The sequence below is a fragment of the Suncus etruscus genome, chromosome 19, assembly GCF_024139225.1.
Source record: "Suncus etruscus isolate mSunEtr1 chromosome 19, mSunEtr1.pri.cur, whole genome shotgun sequence".
Lineage (NCBI taxonomy): Eukaryota > Metazoa > Chordata > Mammalia > Eulipotyphla > Soricidae > Suncus > Suncus etruscus.
In genome coordinates this window covers 33568138-33590897 of record NC_064866.1, presented here as the reverse complement: position 1 = coordinate 33590897, position 22760 = coordinate 33568138, and the positions used below count along the sequence as shown (strand labels likewise).

At 39.1% G+C, this 22760-nt stretch overlaps 1 pseudogene; it reads right to left on the bottom strand.

Annotated features, from left to right (window-relative positions):
* Positions 1-15576: 15576 nt before the first annotated feature.
* Positions 15577-15997, bottom strand: LOC125997381 (60S ribosomal protein L27a-like; annotated as a pseudogene).
* Positions 15998-22760: the final 6763 nt, after the last annotated feature.

Below are 22760 nucleotides of genomic sequence, written 5' to 3'. Positions count from 1 at the left end.
TATTTGATTCTTCTTTTATTTTTATTTATTTATTTATTTTCTACCCCATTCTATTGCTTTTCTTTCCTTCAAACAAAACCACATAACTCGAATTATCTAGCTCCGCCTCTCAAATAGAGGGGGAAACAAGGGAGGGTACCAGGACCAAACAGATATATGATCACTAATAGTAAGCTAGACAAAGAGGGGACCACCTACTCTAGCAGCCCCGGGGGAGGTGATGGTGGGGGATATGGGTTGCAGGAAGGGAACGGGAATGGGGGGAGGACAAATTTGGTGATGGGTATTTCCCTGATTCAATGTTAATATGTACCTAAAATACTACTGTGAAAGATATGTAAGCCAATATGATCAAAATAAAAATTTAAATAAAAAGAATTTGTTGGCTATGTTCAGAGCTTAACTCCTGGTTCAGAGTTTAAGCTTCATTTTTGGTAAGGGACCATATTGGGTATGAAACTCTGATGGGCCATATGCAAGACAAGCATCTTTCCTACTGTACCATCTCTCCTCTATAAGGTAAAATACAGCCTCTAGATAATACAGTCTGTCTAACATTTAGACCATATTCTAGATAATAGGCTATGTGAGATTCTAGAGGTAATCATTCATCCCAGTGGGACAGTAATTTAAGGAAGATCAAAAAATGATATATAAATGTCATATTTCCTACACCCCATGGCTAAAGTGTCTGTAACTCTCTCACTTTTAAGAGCTTTGGAAGCTTAGTGGAACTATATATGTGATGATTATTGAAACAACACCTAAGTGCAGTGAATTCTATAAATCAGAAATTCGCCTTCAAGAAATAGCCAGAAATCATCTAACCAAAAGCCTAGAAATGATTCAATCTCTTTGTTGCCTTTCTCCATTGATCATTACCAGGGATTATGCTAACTAACAAAACATGTTTTAAAATGGTTTGTATTGATTATGTACTAGATACACTAATTAGTATAGTATATGTTAGGAAGGGACTTTGAGTAGTAAAATTAATGCTACTTATAGCATGTGGATGGACTTAAATATTGTAGAGAAATTTCTCCAACCACCAAGCTCCACACTGTACCGTATATGGAACTCCATTCTCTCTCTCCCTCTCTCTCTCTCTCTCTCTCTCTCTCTCTCTCTCTCTCTCTCTCTCTCTCTCTCTCTCTCTCTCTCTCTCTCTCTCTCTCTCCCCCCCTCTTCTTTCTTCCACAAACCTCCATGCCCTCCTGATCAGTGGTGACTGACAAGACTGCAGCCAGAATTTACCTCCACAATATGATTCCCCACAATCTTTCCCTTTGCCAACCTATCTAGGTCACATACCCCAATAGAGAGTCAAAATAGTAGTCAAAATAATGCTGAGATGGAATTTTTCTTTCTCTTCTCCTTTTTTCCCCTTCTCTCACCTACACACACACACACCATCACAAACACTATTGGTTCAGGTTCTCTAAATAACATGAACTAGCATAGCTTCAAGAAGAAAATGTTTGAGTGTGGATTACGTCATCCTCATAAGATCCATTGTTCCAATTTATGTGTTTCAGTCACAGGAGAGAAAAAAAAAACAAAAAATGAAAAACTCAAAGAAGTAAGAGGATATTTGAACAAATAAAGGAAGCAAAGGAAGAGTAAAAGGAGGATAGAAACTTGCTGCCATGCCAGGTTCATTGTTAGTTGGAGTCTTGCAGGAAGCTGCCTACAATATCCAGCAGTGTGAGAGATCTGGGGGAGGCAGTGGTTGCATAAGAGTAGTAAGATTAAGCAGAGAAAGACTTGATGCCTGTCTGTCAACTCTGAAGGGAGAAGGGGGAGGAAGAAAAGGAGGAAAGGGAGGAAGCACCTTCATCTTCAGGACTGATCTGAGGAGATACAGGCCTAGGACATGTGAATGAGCAGACTCTGGGTGGGGTGGAGTAAGGGCTGGAGACAAAAATGGAATATTCCCTATCATCTTTGGACCATGACAGAGACCATCTCTCTCAATTCAGATAGTATAGGCAAAAGCACACCAGATACATGACTAAATAAGCATGTGTGTATTCCAGTAAAACGACTTGCAAAAACAAAAACAGTTGAGATTTAGCTCATCCTGGTTATCATATTTTGCTGACCTGGTAGTCAGTGTCTGCTATCATGAAAAGATATTTTAACTTTGTTTTCAAGCAAATAATAACAAAGGACTACAACTGATTGTGAGGTAGAAAAACAAAGGTTAAAAATTATAAGTTGTACTTCAACATTTTCCAGAGATCAAAGGAAAAAACAAATTAAGGAAGTATAGCTACAGGATATTAAAACAATATACATCAACTTTGTGAAATGTACCTAGCATAGCATTTAAATGAATATTATAACCTTAAATGTTACAGTAAGTAAAAAGAAAAGTTGGAAATCTATGATCTTGCTTTATAAATATTTAGGGAAAGAATAGTTTATTGAACTGAAAGAAAATAGAAAAAAGAGAAGTGAATATATTAAAATAAAGATGCACAGCAAACTCCAAATACAGTGCTAATTATGACAATGCCTTGACAAAATACTCTAATTTATCTATTTTCTTTCAATTACATCTGCTATTATGATTGAATGTTTATGTCCATAAAGACCACTGAAATAAGCAACTGCACACCACAGACTTTTGTTACAAGCCCTATTCATTGAGTATGTTTTTGCAGTTTTAAATATCTTTATTTAAACATCCTGATTACAAATACGATTGTGATTAGGTTTCAGTCATGTAAAGAACACCCCCCTTTGCCAGTGCAACATTTCTACCACCAATGCCCCAAATCTCCCTCCTCCCCACCCCATACCCACCTGTACTCTAGACAGGCTTTCTAGTTCCTTCATTCATTCACATTGTTAGGATAGTTCTCAGTGTAGTTATTTCTTAAACTGCACTCACCACTCTTTGTGGTGAACTTCATGAAGTGAGCTGGAAGTTCCAGCCCTCCTTTCTTTGTCTCTGAGGATCATTGCAAAAGTGACTTTTATTTTTCTTAAAACCCATAGATGAGTGAGATTATTCTGCGTCTATCTCTCTCCCTCTGGCTTATTTCACTCAGCATGATATATTTCATGTACATCCATGTATAGGAAAATTTTCATGACTTCATCTTTCCTGACGGCAGCATAATATTCCATTGTGTATATGAACCAGTTTCTTTAGCCATTTATCTGTTGAAGGGCATCTTGGTTGTTTCCAGAGCCTGGCTATTGTGAATAGTGCTGCAAAAATATAGGTCTGAGGAAAGGATTTTTGTATTGTATTCTTGTGTTCCTAAGGTATATCCCTAGGATATACCTAGGATATAGCTGGGTCGAATGGGAGCTCAATTTCCAGTTTTTGGAGGAATCTCCATATCGCTTTCCATAAAGGTTGGACTAGACGGCATTCCCACCAGCAGTGGATAAGTGTTGCTTTCTCTCCACATCCCTTCCAGCACTGATTGTTCTTATTCTTTGTGATGTGCGCCAATCTCTGTGGTGTGAGATGGTATCTCATCGTTGTTTTTATTTGCATCTCCCTGATGATTAGTGATGAGGAGCATTTTTTTCATGTGCCTTTTGGCCATTTGTATTTCTTTTTTTCAAAGTGTCTGTCCACTTCTTCTCCCCACTTTTTGATGGGATTTGATGGGGTTTTCTTTGTAAAGTTCTGTCAGTGCCCTGTATATTTTGGTTATTAGCCCCTTATCTGATGGGTATTAGGTGAATAATTTCTCCCACATGGTGGGTGGCTCTTGTACACTGGGCACTATTTCCTTTGAGGTGCAGAAGCTTCTCAGCTTAATCTATTCCAATCTATTTATCTCTGCTTCCATTTGTTTGGAAAGTGCAGTTTTCTCCTTGAAGATGCCTTTAGTCTCAACGTCATGGAGTGTTTAACCTATGTGTTGTTCTATATACCTTATGGTATCAGGTCTGATATCAAGGTCTTTAATACATTGAGATTTTACCTTCTACATGATTTTAACTGGGGTCTAATTTTAATTTTTTGCAAGTGGCTAGCCAGTTCTGCCAACACCACTTGTTGAAGAGGTTTTCCCTGCTCCACATAGGATTTCTCCTATGTCAAAAATTAGATGCTTGTATGTCTGTGGAACATTCTCTGAGTACTCAAGTCTATTCCACGGATCTGAGGTTCTCTCTTTATTCCCATACCATGCTTTTTTGATAACTATTGCTTTGTAGTACGGTTTAAAGTTGGGGAAAGTAATGCCTCCCATATTCCTTTACCCTAGAAGTGCTTTAGCTATACGAGGGTGTTTATTGTTCCAAATGAACTTCATAAGTGTTTGATCCACTTCTTTGAAGAATGTCATGGGTGTCTTTAGAGGGATTGAATTAAATCTGTATAATGCTTTGGGGAGTATTGCCATTTTAATTATGTTAATCATGCCAATCCATGAGCAGGGTATGTGTTTCCATTTCCATGTGTACTCTCTTATTTCTTGGAGCAGAGCTTTATAGTTCTCTTAGTATAGGTCCTTCATGTCTTTGGTCAAGTTGACTCTAAGATATTTGAGTTTGTGTGGCACTAGTGTGAATGGGATTGCCTTCTTTTTTTTTTCTTTCTTTTTTTTTTTTTGGTTTTTGGGCCACACCCGGTGACGCTCAGGGGTTACTCCTGGCTATGTGCTCAGAAGTCGCTCCTGGCTTGGGGGACCATATGGGATGCTGGGGGATTGAACCGCGGTCCGTCCAAGGCTAGCGCAGGTAAGGCAGGCACCTTACCTCTAGCGCCACCACCCGGCTCCAAAATGGATTGCCTTCTTAATGTCCATCTCTTCCCTATCATTATTGGAGTATAAAAAGGCCATTGATTTCTGTGTGTTAATTTTGTAGTCTGCCACCTTGCTAAATGAATCTATTGTTTCTAGAAGCTTTTTGGTAAAGTCTTTAGGGTTTTCTAAGTAGAGTATCATGTAATTTGCAAACAGTAAGAGCTTGACTTCTTCCTTTCCTATAGGATTCCCTTGATATCTTTTTTTTTTTTTTTTTTTGCCTGATCGCAATAGCAAGTACTTCTAGTACTATGTTGAAGAGGAGTGATGAGAGTGGACAGCCTTTTCTTGTACCAGAGTTTAGAGGAAAGGCTTTTAGTTTTTCTCCATTGAGGATAATATTTGCCACTGGCTTGTGGTAGATGGCCTTAACTATATTGAGAAAGGTTCCTTTCATTCCCATGTTGCTGAGAGTTTTGATCAAGAATGTGTGTTGGACCTTATCAAATGCTTTATCTGCATCTATTGATATGTTCATGTGATTTTTATTTTTCTTGTTGATGTTTTGTATTATGTTGATAGATTTATGAATGTTAAACTATCCTTGCTTTCCTGGGATGAAACCTACTTGATCATAGAGAATGATTTTCTTGATGATTCATTGGATCCTATTTGCCAGAATTTTGTTGAAGATCTTTGCATCTGCATTCATCAGGAATATTGGTCTGTAATTTTTTTTTGGCAGCATCTCTGTCTGGTTTTGGTATCAAGGTGATGTTGGATTCATAAAAGCATTTTGGGAGTGTTCCCGTTTTTGAATTACATGGAAGAGCCTGGCTAGAATTGGTAGTAGTTCCTCTTGAAAGGTTTGAAAGAATTCATTAGTAAATCCATCTGGGCCTGGGCAGACATTTGATTGCAGTTTAAATGTCCTCAATAGTGATGGGGTTGTTTAGATATGCTATATTCTCCTTACTTAACCATGGAAGGTTATAAGTGTCCAAGAATGTATCCTTTTCTTCTAGGTTCTCATGTTTAATAGCATGAAGTTTCTCAAAGTAGTCTCTGATTACCCTTTGGATCTCTGCAATATCTGTCGTGAGCTCCCCCTTTTCATTTCTAATATGGGTTATCAGGTTTCTCTCTCTTTCTTTGTAAATTTTGTCAATGGTCTATCAATCTTGTTTATTTTTTCAAAAACCAACTTCTGCTTTTGTTAATCTTTTGGATTGTTTTTTGGGTTTCTACTTCATTGATTTCTGCTTTCAGTTTTGTAATTTTCTTCTCTCTTTCTATTTTTGGTTCCTTTTGTTGGTCATTTTCTAATTTTATGAGCTGCGTCATTAAGTTATTCAGGTATGCCCCTTCTTCCTTCCTGATGTGTGCTTGCAAAGCTATAAATTTTCCTCTCTGGACCGCTTTTGCTGTGTCCCATAGATTCTGGTAGTTTGTGTCTTCATTATAATTTGTTTCCAGGAAAATTTTGATTTCCTCTTTAATTTCATCTCGGACCCACTGGTTGTTCAGTATTAGTTTTTCTTCTGTGCCCCTTAGTATTTCACATCTAATTTCAGAGCCTTATGGTCAGCAAAGATAGCCTGCAAGATTTCTATCCTCTTGATTTTATGGAGGAATGTTTTATGTGCAGCATGTGTCTATTCTGGAGAATGACCCATGTGCATTGGAGAAGGATGTGTATCCAGATTTTTTGGGGTGGAGTGTACTGTAAACATCTACTAGTCCTCTTTCTTCCATTTCTCTTTTCAGGTCTAGCACATTTTTGTTGGGTTTCAGTCTGGTTGACCTATCAAGTATTGATAGGGTCATGTTGAGGTCTCCCACAATTATTGTGTTATTATTAATATCTTCTTTCAGATTTGTCAATAATTCTATTAGATAATTCTCTGGTCTCTCATTGGGTACATATATGTTTAGTAGTCTGATTTCTTCCTGTTGCACATATACCTTGATTAGTAGAAAGTGTCCATTTTTGTCCCTTACAACTTATCTGAGTATAAAGTTGGTGTCATCAGATATTAATATGGCAACCCCAGCTTTTTTTTGTTTTTTGGGGGCCATGTCCGTTTGATGCTCAGAGGTTACTCCTGGCTAAGCACTCAGAAATCGCCCCTGGCTTGGGGGGGACCATATGGGACGCCGGAAGATTGAACCGCGGTCCTTCCTTGGCTAGCACTTGCAAGGCAGACACCTTACCTCTAGCACCACCTCACCAGCCCCATACCCCAGCTTTTATTAAAGTTGTGTTTGCTTGGATGATTTTCCTCCAGCCTTTGATTTTGAGTCTATGTTTCTTCTGACTATTCAGGTGTATTTCAGTAGAAGGTCTGGTTCATCTTTTGACCCATTTTGCCACTCTGTGTCTTTTAATTTAGTCCATTGACATTGAGGGGGGTGATTGTCATAGAATTTAATGTCATCTTTGTGGATAAGTTTCCTCTGTTTTGTTGGTCTGTTTTGTCTTAAAGTAGACCTTTCAGTTTTTGCTTCAAAGCTGGTTTTGCATCTGTGAAGTTTCTGAGCTGTTGCTTACCCATGAAACTATGTATCTTACCTTCAAACCTGAATTTGAGTCAGGCTGGGTGCAGTATTCTCGGTGAAGCATCCATTTCATTCAGTCTTGTCACAATATCCCACCACTGTCTTCTGGCCTTGAGGGTTTCTTCTGACATGTCTGCTGTGAGTCTTAAGGATGCTCCTTTGAATGTAATTTCCCTTTTTCATCTTGCTGCTTTCAGTATTCTATCTCTACCTGTGGGATTTGTCATTGTAACTAGGATGTGTCTTGGGGTGTTTTTCTTCAGGTCTCTTTTAGTTAGTACTCTTCGGGCATGCAGGATTTGATTGCATGTAGTCTTTAACTGAAGTATCTCTTTGATGATGTCTTTGACAGTTGATTCTTCCTGGGGATCTCCTACCTGGGCCTCTGGGACTCCAATGATTCTTATGTTGTTTCTGTTGAGTTTATCGAAGATTTCTATTTTCATCTGTTCACATTCCTTGAGTACTTTTCCCATTGTTTGATGGTTTGTCTTAAGGGTTTTTTCTAGTTTCTTCTGCTGTATTGCTTTGTTCTGCATTTGATCTTCCAGCACATTGATTTTGTCCTCAGCTGCTGTTACCCTACTGGAGAGGCCATCCACTGAGTTCTTTTCAGTTGAGCTTCTGTGTTTTTCAGATCTGTTATTTTAGTTTGGAGTTTTCTGATTTCTGTCTTTGTGGTCTGTTCAGATAGATCTATGCTTTCTTTGAGTTCTACATACATCATCATGTTTCTATTCTAAACTCCTTATATGAGAGGTTAATCAGATGGTTGAAATTTTTTGGGTCATCAGAGCTATCATCTTCATTCTCTGTGCATGGTATTTGCCTACGCGGTTTCCCCATTGTCACACTTGTGTGTGACTTTTCTGCGTGTTGTGGTGGGGTTCATTGGTTAGAAAGAGTGCTCTATGAGGAGAACTTGAGGGATTCAGAAAAGACACACAGCAAAGCCAACAGGTCCAAGTTATCACAGTCATCAAGGGCACACATGGAAGAACCTGCACAGACAGAGGAATCAGCTTTCTGCCTGGAGACCCCATAGCAGTCCTTACTCACTGGGTGTTTCTTGTTTTCTCAGCCTGAATAGTTCCAGGAAGCAGTTTTTTTGAAGGTGCCTTTCAGAGCCCTCTGAGAAGAGCTTGAGGAATTCAAAAAAGCAATTTTTTTCAATGGAGGCAACTTCATTATTATTTCATAATGCCACGCTATCAGTTTGCTTTCAGAAAAGGAACCTGGATGTATAAGACATGGTAGTTGAAACTACATGGAGTAGACTCCTCGTATAGTGCTACTACCTTATTGCTTATTACTCTAGACATGAAAATTATGATTATCCTAAAATGTTCCATGCACAATCTAACCCTGGAAGCTTTATTTAGCAAGGTTTACCGCCACCATTGATAAAATGCCTAGAAATTGGAAAATCTTCTTCCTCTGATGTGCTAGCCCCATATATTTTAAGTATTCTGACTCATCCCATAAGGAGTCAGTCCTTCAACTGCAACCTACAAACAAATCTCTGATGTCTTTTTATATGTGTGTGAGTGTATTGGACTCCTCTATGTTTGTCTAATCTGTTTTGCACATAATCTTGTCGATGTTGTATATAGTCCCTGTTATTTATTATCCCTCTTTCCTCCCTCCCTTGTTCACCACCTTACAAATCCTCTTCTATCCTCTCACCTTCTCAACCCTGATCTGTTATATCTCCCTATTTAACCCTCTTTACCCTCAGCTCTTAACTCCTCAGGAACTGGGGCCTTCCCGGGCCCCAGTAACTGTCACCCGACTCCCAAAACAAAAGGACACCCTCATAGACTCCCATTTCTTGCCCTGGGAAGAAGCTGCAGCCACTGCTCCTGCTGACTCATTCTATGTGACCCTTTTTCTCCCACCTTACCTCACTGTGGACTGTTGCTTGCTACCAAATTTGACTCCAGAAAGACATTCAGCTCAAGGACACTACCTTATCCCTGACTAACGCAAACATTTTTTTAAGATTCCACAATACCATGGTGTGGGATGAAAATGTGCTCTGAATTTTACAGTCTCCCCAACCTAGACCATCTTAAAAGACTTATAGGGGATATCTATATTTCCTTTGTATGTTTCTGTAGACTCATTTCCTTAATAGTTATAATTCTTAGTGTTTATTTCCACATGTAGAAGTAGCTTCTCTCATCCTATTTTGGATCTTTTTAGTAGGAATTCTAGTTAAAAAAAAAAAAGTCTTGCTTGGGCTCTGAGGTCAGGTTAAAACCAGGTTATAGAGATTGTGTTTTACCCCCAAATGCACCAGTAATATCATATGACAGTGTTCCTTTTTTCATAGGCACATTTAAATGAGGATATCTTACATATAGAAAAAAGTTCTTATATAATAGGGATAAAAACCCATATATTTTATAGTGCAAGGGCAATTTTCACCCAGAACATTTGTCATTGGGTTCTGACTTAGGACTCAATTGTTCAGACATCAACCATCCAACCCCAAACCTCAGATCCCAACCTTAGAACTGGCACAGTTTTCTGCACCAGAATCAAACTCCCCCTAAGGGAGGTCCTAATGCTGCCCTGACACCAAATTATATTGTAGTAGGTTCATGTGATGCCCTGATGACAAAGAAATGGCAATAATTTGATCTAAGGGCAAGTCTTCCTACCTCATATCTAATAGTGAGATGAAATTAGAAGACATTCTGTGACACCCCAGCTTCATCCTGGGATCAAAAACAAAGATCTCTAACTGCAGAAGACTGACTATGACAACTGCAAATGAGTAGAACTTTTCCTGAGACCATAAAGAAAGGCCTTGGTGTTAGACAGTTAACATGCCTAGAGTCTGTAGTTGGTTTTATGACAGTATTCTTCATAAGTAGAAATAACCTGTTTATTTAGGCCAAGGGAATTTCCTTTCTAATTTCCACAATGTTTACTGCACCTGTGCAAAAACAAGTGTCATACCCACCCTCCCCCTCTTTTATAGTTTATTTATATCTTCTAGATTGGGGCTCCTGCCTTTTTCAAAGAACCTTGGAACATGAGTTACTTTGTTTTACTTCCTATTTCTATGTTGTTCTATAAATTGAGAAAAGAAAAGAAAAATATAAGTGGATGGGACCCAGGGGCCAAGTCGTCTCAGGTATATTGGGTGGAAAAAAATGGCCAGCACTAAATACTCAAGCCAAACTCAACAGCAATAGAATCAAGAGACCCAAACTATAACAAACTAAACAAAAAATGGACTTGTTACACTGGTATACCAGTGGACAAAGGGTGGAGATATGGAATGCATGCTAGAAACTCTTATGGATAGAGGTCAACACTGGTTATGGGAATGACCCTAATTCAATGTTGCTATATACCTGAAATACAACTATTTAAGACTTGTAATACAGGAAAAATTCACAGCAGACAAATAGGGGAGGCCAAAATTGATCATTTGAAAGGAATAATAAAACAGACACAGCAGGAAAATTTGAAGGATTATAAGTGTTTTGTTACCTAATAATTGCAAACAATTAGGATTTATTCTGGACATTCTCGATCTTCTACCTACATAGTAATAATTTTTTGTTTTATGTAGAATCTTCTATTTTTTTTAAATTTGGGGGCCACACCTGGTGATGCTTAGGGGTTACTCCTGGCTATGTGCTCAGAAATTGCTCCAAGCATATGAGATGCTGGGGATTGAACCATTCATTTTTCTGAATAATGGTCATTCTTGATTGGATGCCTGGTTGCAGGATATTTTCTTTGAGAAAATTCATCAAGTTGTACACAGATTATGAGCACACTTTTCTGTGTTGAACATTAAGAAAAGGTCTACTTTGAAAAAAATACAACGAGTATCTATTATGTACCCAGCACAGGGATAGAGGTTCTGGGAACACCAAACAATCTGGGAAATTTCACTCAGAAGATGGGTGAAAAGCCTGTCAGGAAGTAATGACAAGGGGAGGAGATAACATACCAACTCCATTCTTTGAACCTGTTTCCTAATCTTTAAAATAGAATATTTACATTACTTGTTCACATGTGGATCCCAAAGATAGCATGAATTAGCATATCCCCAAGACAGTAAAATCTCTCTCTGGTGGTGAAACCATAGGTGGGGGAAAATAGTAGTTTTAAGTACCATTGGAAAGTGCTTTCTGCCTATTAACTTAAAGGCAATATATCTTTTGGGGAATGCCGAACAGTTTATCTTCTGAGATGGGATAGTTTGAGAACGATCAAAATAAGTTTGAAAACCTCTAGTATAGGTGAATATACCAGAACAGAGTGACTGGGACAGGAAGAAAAGAATAGTCAGTATTCAATTAAATGGTATTTGCCTCTGAGTCCACACAGTTTCTTATCATGTCCATTCACAATTAACATGTGCATACATGTTAATACAAATAAATACAGATAAATACAAATACAACATGTATATGTGCTAATTACCAAGTCAGTGTTTTTCAACCTTTTTGTGCAAAGGCACACTTTTTTTCATAAAAAAAATCATGAGGCTGGGGCCAGAGAGATAGCATGGAGGTAAGGCATTTACCTTTCATGCAGAAGGTCATTGGTTCGAATCCCAGCGTCCCATATGGTCCCCTGTGCCTGCCAGGAGCAATTTCTGAGCACGGAGCCAGGAAAAACCCCTGAGCACTGCCGGGTGTGACCCAAAAACTACAAAAAAAAAAAAAATCATGAGGCACACCACCATTAGAAAATCTTAAAAAAAATTAACTCTGTGCCTCTATTGACTATATATAAAGTAATTTCTCTTGAATAGGAATCAAATAAATGCAAAGAAATTGTTTTATAATTACTTCATTATGAAATAATCTAATGCTTAGTCTATTTGTGAGCTGAAGCTGCATGTTACAGATGAAATTGGAATTTTTCCCACAGCACACCAGACAATATCTCACAGCACACACGCTAGTGTGCCATGGCACAGTGGTTGAAAAACACTGCATTAAGTATTCCTTAGAATAGGACAATAGAAAACATTTATGGTAAATTTCCTGTAATTTTTTTCTGTTTCTAAGACTAAGTTCCCATAATCATTCATCTACAGAGTCCATTCTCAGACAGAGAGGTCATCTTATCCCTTGAAACTTTTAGCAGCCTTAACACAAAGGACCCCTCAAATGTCCTAATAATGGTCCAGACCCTTTGGGTACTTGGCTTAGATCTGAATACTGCACTTCTGGACACTTTCTTTCACCAGAACTGAGAGGCCCTACAAACTGAGTACAAACCGTTCTGTGAGCTTGGATCATGTTGACAAATTAATGGGGCAAAAGGGTGGGGTGTGCTACATTTGGAAGAAAAGCTTTTAACTGGCATCACAGGATAACTGTCCCCTATGGTCCCCATACTTTAAATACACAGTGATGTCAATGAATAGATTGCAAATAGCTGCATGATGGAGGACATGCCCCACAAGCTGTGATCAGGATGAAAGCTACTCCTTCCTGGGGCCATAAGTCATTAATCAGTAGAGATGTGAATGAGGCCAAACAAGCCATTTTTCCCATACAAGCACACCTTCGTTTTTTTTAATGTAATATTTATTTTAATCATAGTGGCTTACATATCATTGACGATAATATTTTAGGTACATATTAACATAAAAACAGGGAAGTTCCCATCACCAAATTGTCCTCCCTCCACCTCTGCTCCCGTCCTACCTCCCATATCCTCCTCCCTCACCCCCGGGGCTGCCAGAATAAGTGGTCCCCTCTGTGCCTAGCTTACTACTTAGAGGTCCTACACCTGTTTGGTCTTGGTACCTCCCTTATTTCCCGCTCTAGTTGGGAGGCTGGACTAGATAGTTCAAGTTATGTGGGGTTTTTGTGAAGAAGAGAAAGGTACTAAACTGGGGAAAAAATCAAATATGCCAAAAATAGGCAGGGTCCTTCTGGAGGCTCTCATCCTAGGTTGGAGAGACAAAGGGGAGAAGGAGGGTGAAACAGTACAAAAAGAAGTGTCAAGTAAAATATCCAGTGAGCACTCCAACAATAAAAATAAGCACCACATAAAGGCCATGGTCTTGAGATAAAAGAAACATGGCAGAACACATAAAGGAAGAAAAGAAAAAAAGAAATAAAAAAATGGAGACAACAACTTCAATAACCACACCAAAACAAAGAAATAAAAAAAATTAGATAAATAACTTAAAAAAGAAAATTGTTTTGTGCTTTTTTGCCTTTTTTTTTTCTTTTTTCTCCTGCACAGGCACAATAAATAATGGGGTCATTCAGCAAGGAATTCCCTCGGCCTAAGAGATACAGGGTTTCTCCGCCCTTGAAGTATATTGTCATGGAATTGACTATAGACTCCTGTCAGGTCCATTTACTCTCCTCTTGGTGCTTTTTTGGTGGAAGACTTCTGCTCCGTCCTGCATGATAAAATCAGACTTCTGTATCTAGAGATCTTGGTGTCTGCACAGATCAGGGATTGAAACTTATTTTTAAAAAGAAGAATTCACTACAACCCATCAAAAAGTCCGTGTTTCTATATAAGGGGTCAGGACAACATCATCACTCCCCAAAATCTTAAATAAAAAAAAAAAACTACCTTTCCTTCTATCCCCCCTACTAATTCTAAGCCCGATCTCTTCTCGGTCCTACTTCTAAAGTCTCTTAATCTCTTTCCTTAATTCCCTTCTAGCTCTGCCTGCTGTATCAATTACCTCTAATTCTCTCAAAAATCCACAACACTCTTTCCAATAATGATAGATTATTCATCCTAGAACATTCCACACCATCGTTCACTTTGTAAATCCTACTCATGCTCTAGGCTTCCACTTTGATGTCTCCTTCTCCAAATTCTCATGGACCTCATACCCATCACAACCAGATCCTTACCATTTTCTCCCCCAGTTATCCAATGTGCTATTTCGTAGAGAATTTTGTGTTTATTTTTATATTTTCACTGTTTGACTGTAGACTCCAAGAGGTTAGAAGCTAAATCTCTCTTTCATCACTCTTTCATCACAATGTCTCAAACACAATACATGCTCAACTCTAATCTGACTGGTTATATTAATGATCAATTAATTGATAAATTTATTAATTAATGATTAGTGATTGTCTCTGAAAGAGCAACATAGCCAAACTACTTTACATTTCAAAACCTAAAGACATTTTCCTTTATTACTGAAAGAGATTTGGGAAGCAAGGATAGAATACTGTCATTTTTTGAGGGGATATAGGGTTTTTTAATTATAGTAATATCTTTATTTAAGCATTATGATCATAAACATGTTTGTAGTTGGGTTTCAGTCATAAAAAGTAAACCCCCTTTCACCAGTACAACATTCCTGCCATCAATGCCCCCATGTCCCTCTTCCCCACTTCTTGCCTGTCTTCGAGACAGACATTCTATTTCTCTCACTTACTACCATGGTCATGATAGTTGTTGGTGTAGTTATTATTTTTGTTTTGGTTTGGTTATTTAGGGCCCCATCTGGTAATGCTCAGGGGTTACTCCTGGCTATACACTCAGAAATCACTCCTGGCTTGGGGGACCACATAGGATACCAGGGGATCAAATATGGTCCTTCCCAGGCTAGCTTGGGCACGGCAGATGCCTTGCCACTTGCACCACCACTCCAGCCCCAGTTATTTCTCTACACCAATGGTCCTCAAACTACGGCCCGCGGGCCACATATTGTATTTTTTCCCATTTTGTTTCTTCACTTTTAAATAACATATATGCAGTGTGCATAGAAATTTGTTCATAATTTTTGTTTTTACTATAATCTGGCCCTCCAACAGTTTGAAGGACAGTGAACTGGCCCCTGTTTAAAAAGTTTGAGGACCCCTGCCACACACCACTCTTTATGGCAAGCTTCATATAGTGGGCTGGTCCTTCCAGCCCTCATCTCTATTATCTTTGGGTATTATTACCATACTGTCTTTTATTTTTCTTAAATCTCACAAATGAGTGAGATATTCTATGTCTATTTCCCTCCCTCTGACTTATTTCACTTAATTTCATGTCCATCTATAAAAACGAAATTTTTATGATTTCATTTTTTCCTGACAGGTGCATAGCATCCCATTGTGTATATGTACCACAGTTGTCAGGCATCTAAGTTGTTTACAAATTATAACTATTGTAAATAGCACTGTAATGAACATAGGTGTACAGAGGATGTGTTTATATTGTGTTTTAATATTCCTAGAATATATCCCTATGAGTGGTATTGCTGGATCATATGGGAGCTCAATTTCCAGTTTGGGGTTTGTTTGTTTGTTTTTTAAAAGCAGTTGTACCCTTTAATGAACCTTCAAGCTACCAGGACACATGCTCCTCCTACTCCCTTAATCTTCTCATCAGGTCTTCTGCTGAAGATTTTGGCTTTCACAATGACAGGTTGCTCTGGGTGCTATCCCTTCCCCAGAACTTCAGTGAAGTGATATGAGCTGTCCCAGTCTTGTTGGCAGCATTAACCCGTGTCAGCTCACTGACCAAGGTCCACAGTTTGTCAAGACTGACAGTTGGGCAGAAACTTTGATTTCCCTTTAAATGATAATTCCTCATACCCACTTTCCCAAGTAAGCTGGATGTTATTTGTCAAAATTGATCCTGTGGTGATGCATGCCTCAGTGTTATCCCAACCTCCTTGGTGCTCCCAGTGCTTGTCAATGCGGTCATGGCCTTGGCTCATCTGGCCCGAGTTTTTAGGCTTTCCTAATTCTGGACAGCATGTTGGCTGGAGAGACAAAAATGCAATTTTTAGTTTTTTGAGGAATCTCCATGCAGCTTTTCACAGAAGGACCCCTCACTCCTGTCCCTCAAGCTATTTATTCCCAACTCCACAGCGCCCCACCTGGAAGGGTTAGGTGGGGCAAAAGTCACAGAACAATCCTAAGGAAACACTTTTATATACAATTCCAAGAATCATCTTATGGAAACTTTTTCATATGCTACATCTCCATATTGTTTTTCATAAAGGTTGGACTAGACAGTATTCCCACCAGCAGTGAATGAGAGTTTCTTTCTCTCCTCATCCCTGCCAGCACTGGCTGTTCTTGTTCTTTGTAATATGTGCCAGTGTCTATGGTGTGAGATTGTACCCCTTGATAGGTCACCCATCCTAATAAAAATATACTAGCTCTAAAAGAAGAAATGGAAAAAGTTGCCCTGTATATTATGCATATATTATATATATATACATCAAGAAAACTGGATGGCACCCATGTAGAAATACATGTGGTGGGGATCGGATTCCACCCTTTGTGAGTGGGTCAGCTCACCTCTGTTGATGTGCCTTCCACAAGCATTTTGGGACAGGATTGGTCCCAGCACCACTGGCTATGGGTCTGAATGAGAACCGCATTAAAAAAAAAATCAGGGGCCAGAGTGGTGGTGCAAGCTGTAAGGCATCTGCCTTGCATGCACTAGCCTAGGACAGACCATGGTTCGATCCCCCGGTGTCTCATATGGTCCCCCAAGCCAGGAGCGATTTCTGAATGCATAGCCAGGTGTGGCCCAAAACCCAAAAACAAACAAAAAAACAAACAAACAAACAAACAAAACCTGCTCTTTTTCTTTTATAACTAAAAGTTATGGGCAGTCAACTGAAAAAAAAATAGATAAAACTATTCTTTCCACAGACAACTAAGTAATCTTAGAAAGAGACTTCAACTTCATGAGCTTCAATTTATTTCTGACATAACATCTTTTGGGATAATTGACAGGTTCCAACGAAATAGAAATGGGAAACTAGTTTATAAATTCTGAAAGCACAGGACAATGTACAAGGTCTAAGTCAAAGCACCAACAGACTGTAAAAACCAGTCTGGGTTTAATTCCTTATACACTCACGGAACATTAAACTGTGTTGAATAGTATTCTCTCATAATTCACTCCCACCTGGAACCTGTGAAAGTGATTTTACTTAAAAATAAAGAGACTGCAGCTGTTCACGAAATGAGATTTGTAGATTAAAGTAGTCTAATGCTTGGTGTAGTTATAAAAGATGGAAATTCAGGCATGAATGATAACACAGTGCTTAGGAGTCCTTGCCTTACACATGGTAAATCTGGATTTGATTCCAGCACCACATGTGCTGCCAGGATTGATCCCTGCCAGGATTGACCCCTGAGTGCAGGGACAAGAGTAAATCATGAGCATCTGCTGGTTTGGTCCAAAAACAAAAACAAAGACAATAAAAAATAAATTTGGAAAGGGGGGGGAATGTTGGAGTCCTTGTGGAAATAAGGTGAATACCCCGGTAAAGGGTGTGGTATTAAAATTCTATGCATGGAAACAGTTGCAATTTACCACTATAAAGCCAATCTGGCACCTTCAAGTTCCATGGAGTGAGGGAGGGAGGGCTGGTCACACTTAATGAGATATGTGCATATATGGGTAAGAAGGGAATTTGGTCACAGAGAAACAGATAAAAACAATCAGGTAAAAATGGAGGTAAAGAATAAAGTGATGGAGCTATAAGTCAGTTAATCCCAAAGACTGCTTGGAAACTCCCACTATGTAGGAAGACAGAAAAAACCTGCCCTAGAACTTTCCAGAAACATGCTGTGGTCACCTTGAATCTATTTGCAGACTCCAGAATTGTAAGAAAATGAAGTTCTGCTGTTTGGAGCCATCTACTTTGTAGGACTCTGTCAAGACACTGAGACATGTTTTGAATTTGCCATTTTGAAAACTTAGAAGTGGTGCCTTCTCACCTTTGCCCTAGTTACAGACCCTTTGTAACCAAGGAAACAGCCTTGGTACTAAAATGCTCCTGGGAAGATCTCTCTTGGCACAAGATAAAAAGATGAATTGTTCCTTTTGAACTGCCTGCTGTCAATCTTAATGCCACAGTTCCCTTCCTCTGTCTGCTGCCAACTGAGATGAGAGCTCTGGTCGTCAACCCCAGTTTGTCCTGGTCCATCCAACAGCTGACTTTCTCTTCTCCTTAAAACAAATCATGTGTCTTCTATACAAATGACCAAGAACTCCTGAATTAGGATATTTCATGTCACCTCCCCAGCAGGATTCCTGACTGTGATTTCTTAATGCACATTAGAAACCAGATTAACATTAACAGTCAGCAGAGAGTAATGATGGAAGAAAGTCCACAGCTAGGTCAGTATCTTTGTTTTGTGGTGGAAGACTACACCAAGCAATGCTTAAATTTATACTAGGGATCATTCCCAATGGATTCAGGGAATCAGATGGTATGCCAGGGATCAAACCTGGGCCTACCAAATGGAAAGCAGGCACTCTACCCACTGTACTCTGTCCATACCAGCTGGGTCAGCACTTCCTGACGTGCCTCTTCCTGCTGGAGAGAAATGCTTCTACAAACATATCAGGGCCCTTTACTCTGCTTCTCCCTACAGGGATGAGATGAGTTTTCTGGTCTATATATAATAGCCGTCAGCTCGTAATTATCATTCAGAAGAATTAATCCAGCAAGGGTCACAGCCTCTTCCTTAGACCTCTGTATAGCAATGATTGAAAGAGCACATAGATAGATAGATAGATAGATAGATAGATAGATAGATAGATAGATAGATAGATAGATAGATAGATAGATAGATAGATAGATAGATAGATAGATATTTTACTCTGGGGATACAGGTCAGTGGACAAGGAAAATGCAAGCCTTTTTAGTCTCTCATTATCATCTCTACTAACATTCCTTAATAATAAAGGTTATAGGGCTGGGTGTTAGAATAAAAGGTAGAGCACATATCTAGCCTGTGTAAGGCCCTGAGTTTTATCCCCAGCACCATATAGCTCCCATCGTGTCATTAGCTTTGCCTCAATATAAAATAATAACATTGATCATGACAAAGGTAGCACTTTAGTTTCCAAATCTTGGTCATTTATACGACTTATCAACTGTCTAAGAACTGGGATGTTGAAGGGAAGTATTCTGATGACCATAAGCTGATTCTTATTATTATGAATTATACTGAGAACTTAAATTACTAAATACAGAGTCACTGTTTTAGTGGAAATATGAGTATATGGCAGGCCTTTCGAGAATATCATCGCATTCTACACTGTTCTTTTATGACATTGATAGAGAAAAAGAAAATATTGTCCAGTTGATGTTGATTCTGGGACTTGTTTTTATTGTAAGTCATTTCAATTCAGGTAACAGTCTCCAAAAAACAATCACTGAGGATCATTGAGGACTTTTTATATAAGAAAAAAAGAAAGGGCCGGAGAGATAGCATGGAGGCAAGGCGTTTGTTTGCCTTGCATGCAGAAGGACAGTGGTTGGAATCTCGGCATGCCATATGGTCCCTCGAGCCTGCCAGGAGCTATTTCTGAGTGTAGAGCCAGGAGTAACCCCTGAGCACTGCCAGGAGTGACCCAAAAACAAAAACAACAACAACAACAACAAAAAGAAAGTTCAAGAGAGTAAGTGACTTGCCTGAGATTTCCTCCACTTGGGCCAATGAAAACTGGCCTCAACTGGGAATATAAGCATCAGAAAACTAATTTTTTGCTGCTCTCTGCAAGGCCAAAAATAATTGCACAAGTGCAAAAATATTGATTTGGGAGTTGTATATAAATATTAGCAAGTAGGTGAAATTTATTAATATAGTATCTGAACAATAAGGATTAGTTGTATATTGACTCATGGCTCCTTATTTTTGTAGTCCTCTCCTTAGTCCAAGTAATGAAGTTGAGTCCCTCCTGACAAGGCAGTAGTTCATGACCTTGTCTGTTGTCATCAGGATTAAAAGCAATGAGACATTTTATTCATGAAACAGTTTTGTAAATCACCTGGTGCCAAAAAAATGTTTTTAAAGAAAAAATGCAAGTGATCATAATATATGCCAATTGCAGGAGAATCTCTAACAGGGATCTCATGAATTTTACTAGATTTCATCCTTCTTACTGTCCTCCATGAGTGCAATATGTCCCAAATGAGGCCTACTCTTTGCCGATATGTCATGAGCCCTAATCAGAAATGGAAAATATGTATGATGAAATAAAATCTCTATACCCAAACCTTATTGGCTACTTCCAGCATGTGTAGTAGACTTGGCACTAGAATATACAGTAACATGTACAGTAGATTCTTGAACCAATTGTGACTTTTAGCTAAATGATGCATAAAGTAACCAATTTCACCATATAAACAAGAGCTAAAGTTCCACTATATATTGTTGTAGTGAAGGTTTCCATCAAGTACTTACCAAAGAGTCTGAAACATTCCTAATGGAAAACAATTGTGAGATGGAATAGGGACTGTGTTGAAGACCCTTCCTCTGAGTATAACTATGAAGTTGTTTGTCTTTATCACCTCTAAGGGATAAACTACAGGTCTCTGAGTCTTCTTCCTTGTAGAAATGCAGAGGAGGACGATTAATTTTTACCAAAGGAATCAAACTGAGCCAACTTGTGCCAAGATAGAGCCCAGTGCTAATCCATTACTCATTATTTTTTCTTTTTTTAATACAGGTCTTTATTTAAACATCATGATTTACAAATTTGCTCATAATAATTATTTCTGGCATTGAATGTTCCAACACTAATGTCATCACCAGTGTAACATTTCTTTCACTATTGTCCCCAGTTTCCCACCATTCCCCAAGCCTGCCCATTGTCAGGTATGAGAAATTTTCTTAAAATTGCTTGTTAAAGGTAAATGGTAATGGAATTTTAGAAAAAAATCATTAAAAGAAAATTTGTGAAAATTGTCCTATCTCACAATGGAGTCACTATGTCATACTCTAAAGGTTTACTTCGATGTTGCTAGTTAAGCATTCCGTTGTTGGTTTTGTTTGGTAAATTTAGGTAGTTTTTATGATAATTTAACATCTAATTTGGCACATTCCTATATTCAGGATTCAAAATGTAGACGCATCATGTAGCCACATGTGGCCAAGTAGCTTAGGACTTTGAGTTTCTGCGCCCATTGTCCATTGTTTTCCCTCATTTTATTTTGTTTAGAGAGAGCTTCCAAGAGGTGCTTAATGAAGCCAGGTGACACACACAGCTATTCTTGGCCATCCTAGAGTCTAAAGATGCAGGAATGACTTGGGCACACCATCAGTGCTCACAGACCTTCAGAACTACATCCAGTGATGCTTGGTAAACTGTAATGCTGGAAATAGAGCCAGTATCAAGACCATTCAAGCAAGTACCCTGCTCCTTGTATTGCTGGTGATAAGTTCCCTTGGATGACTTATGTGAAGTGGGGAAGAGAGGAGACAGCCTCAAGAAGGAAATGCAACTTCTTCTATGTCCATCAATGTCATCCTGGAAAGCACCTTGGAGAAATCTAGGACTAAGATAATCTGTGGTGAGCCTCTTCATGGCACAAAACTCATGTCTCGCCAGCCCCATGAGGCAGCTGTCAAGCTGCACCTGAAATCCACTTATTCTGAACAGCTTGGGATCTGATCCTTGCTACCCAATTTCTCAGGAAGCTGTGGACTCAAGCTATGGTAAAGACTTGCTCTTTGTGAGAAAAGAAAATTAGTTTTAGACCTTAGCTAGGTTTATCAGGTTGTTGTCTTTCCCTCATAGAAAAAATATCTCAATGTTCCACTGTGACAATGATAGCGGGAACTAATTACTCTGGACAAGGACTAAGTGCTGAAAAGGGATAAGATATACACAGTACACTGAGGTTCCCCTTGCTACAGCCACCGGCAGACGCAGTAAGGGAGCATCTATTCCATCCCGCTCCCTGCACATGCACCCAAGTTTCCCCATGCTCCAACCACTGGCAGACAGGGAGCGCATGCAGCTACACCCCCCCCACTCATTCCCAAGGTCTCCAGCACTGCTGGGACAGGCTAGGATCTATAGACTGGAGGGGTCTCTGGCTGAAGCCTGGAGCAGGTGGAGCTCCGCTGACTCCCAGGTAGGGGAGGGGGGCAAGGGAGCCAGTCTCAACAAGCACCCTCCACCATTGTGAACAAAAGTGGAACTGCACTAGCTGGCAGTAAGAGGGGAGAGCATCTGGCCAGGCTCCACTAGAGGGTGTGTGAGGGGCCAAACATCAATGCAAAAAAACAAAAAAAAAAAAAACAAAAATGCAAAAAAAATATGGGATCTGGGGACTTGAGGGACAAAGTAATTGTACATGGATTCTGTTTTATTTATCTTAACGTTCTTTGGCTGAAAGTTCAAAGTTAAGATATCAGCAAGGGGACTTCTTCTGAGAATTATGTTATGGGTGATTGTCCTTCCACTGTAACTTTATCTTGTCCTCTTTCTTTGCATCTTTTGTTCTCATAATTCAAAATTTAAAAAATTATTTAAAAAAATCTATGGGTAAAATAAGGAAGACCCTAACATCTGGAGATACAGAGAGAAACCCTAGCAAGTTTCCAAGTCCACCAAAATGCACAGATCCAATAAAAGATCTAAAAGCATCCATGAGAAAAGAAATGCAAGCCATGGTAAAAGTAATGAAAGAATCGCTAGCCACCGAGTACAAGAAATCCATGGATGAACAAATCAGCCAAATTAAATAAGATTTGT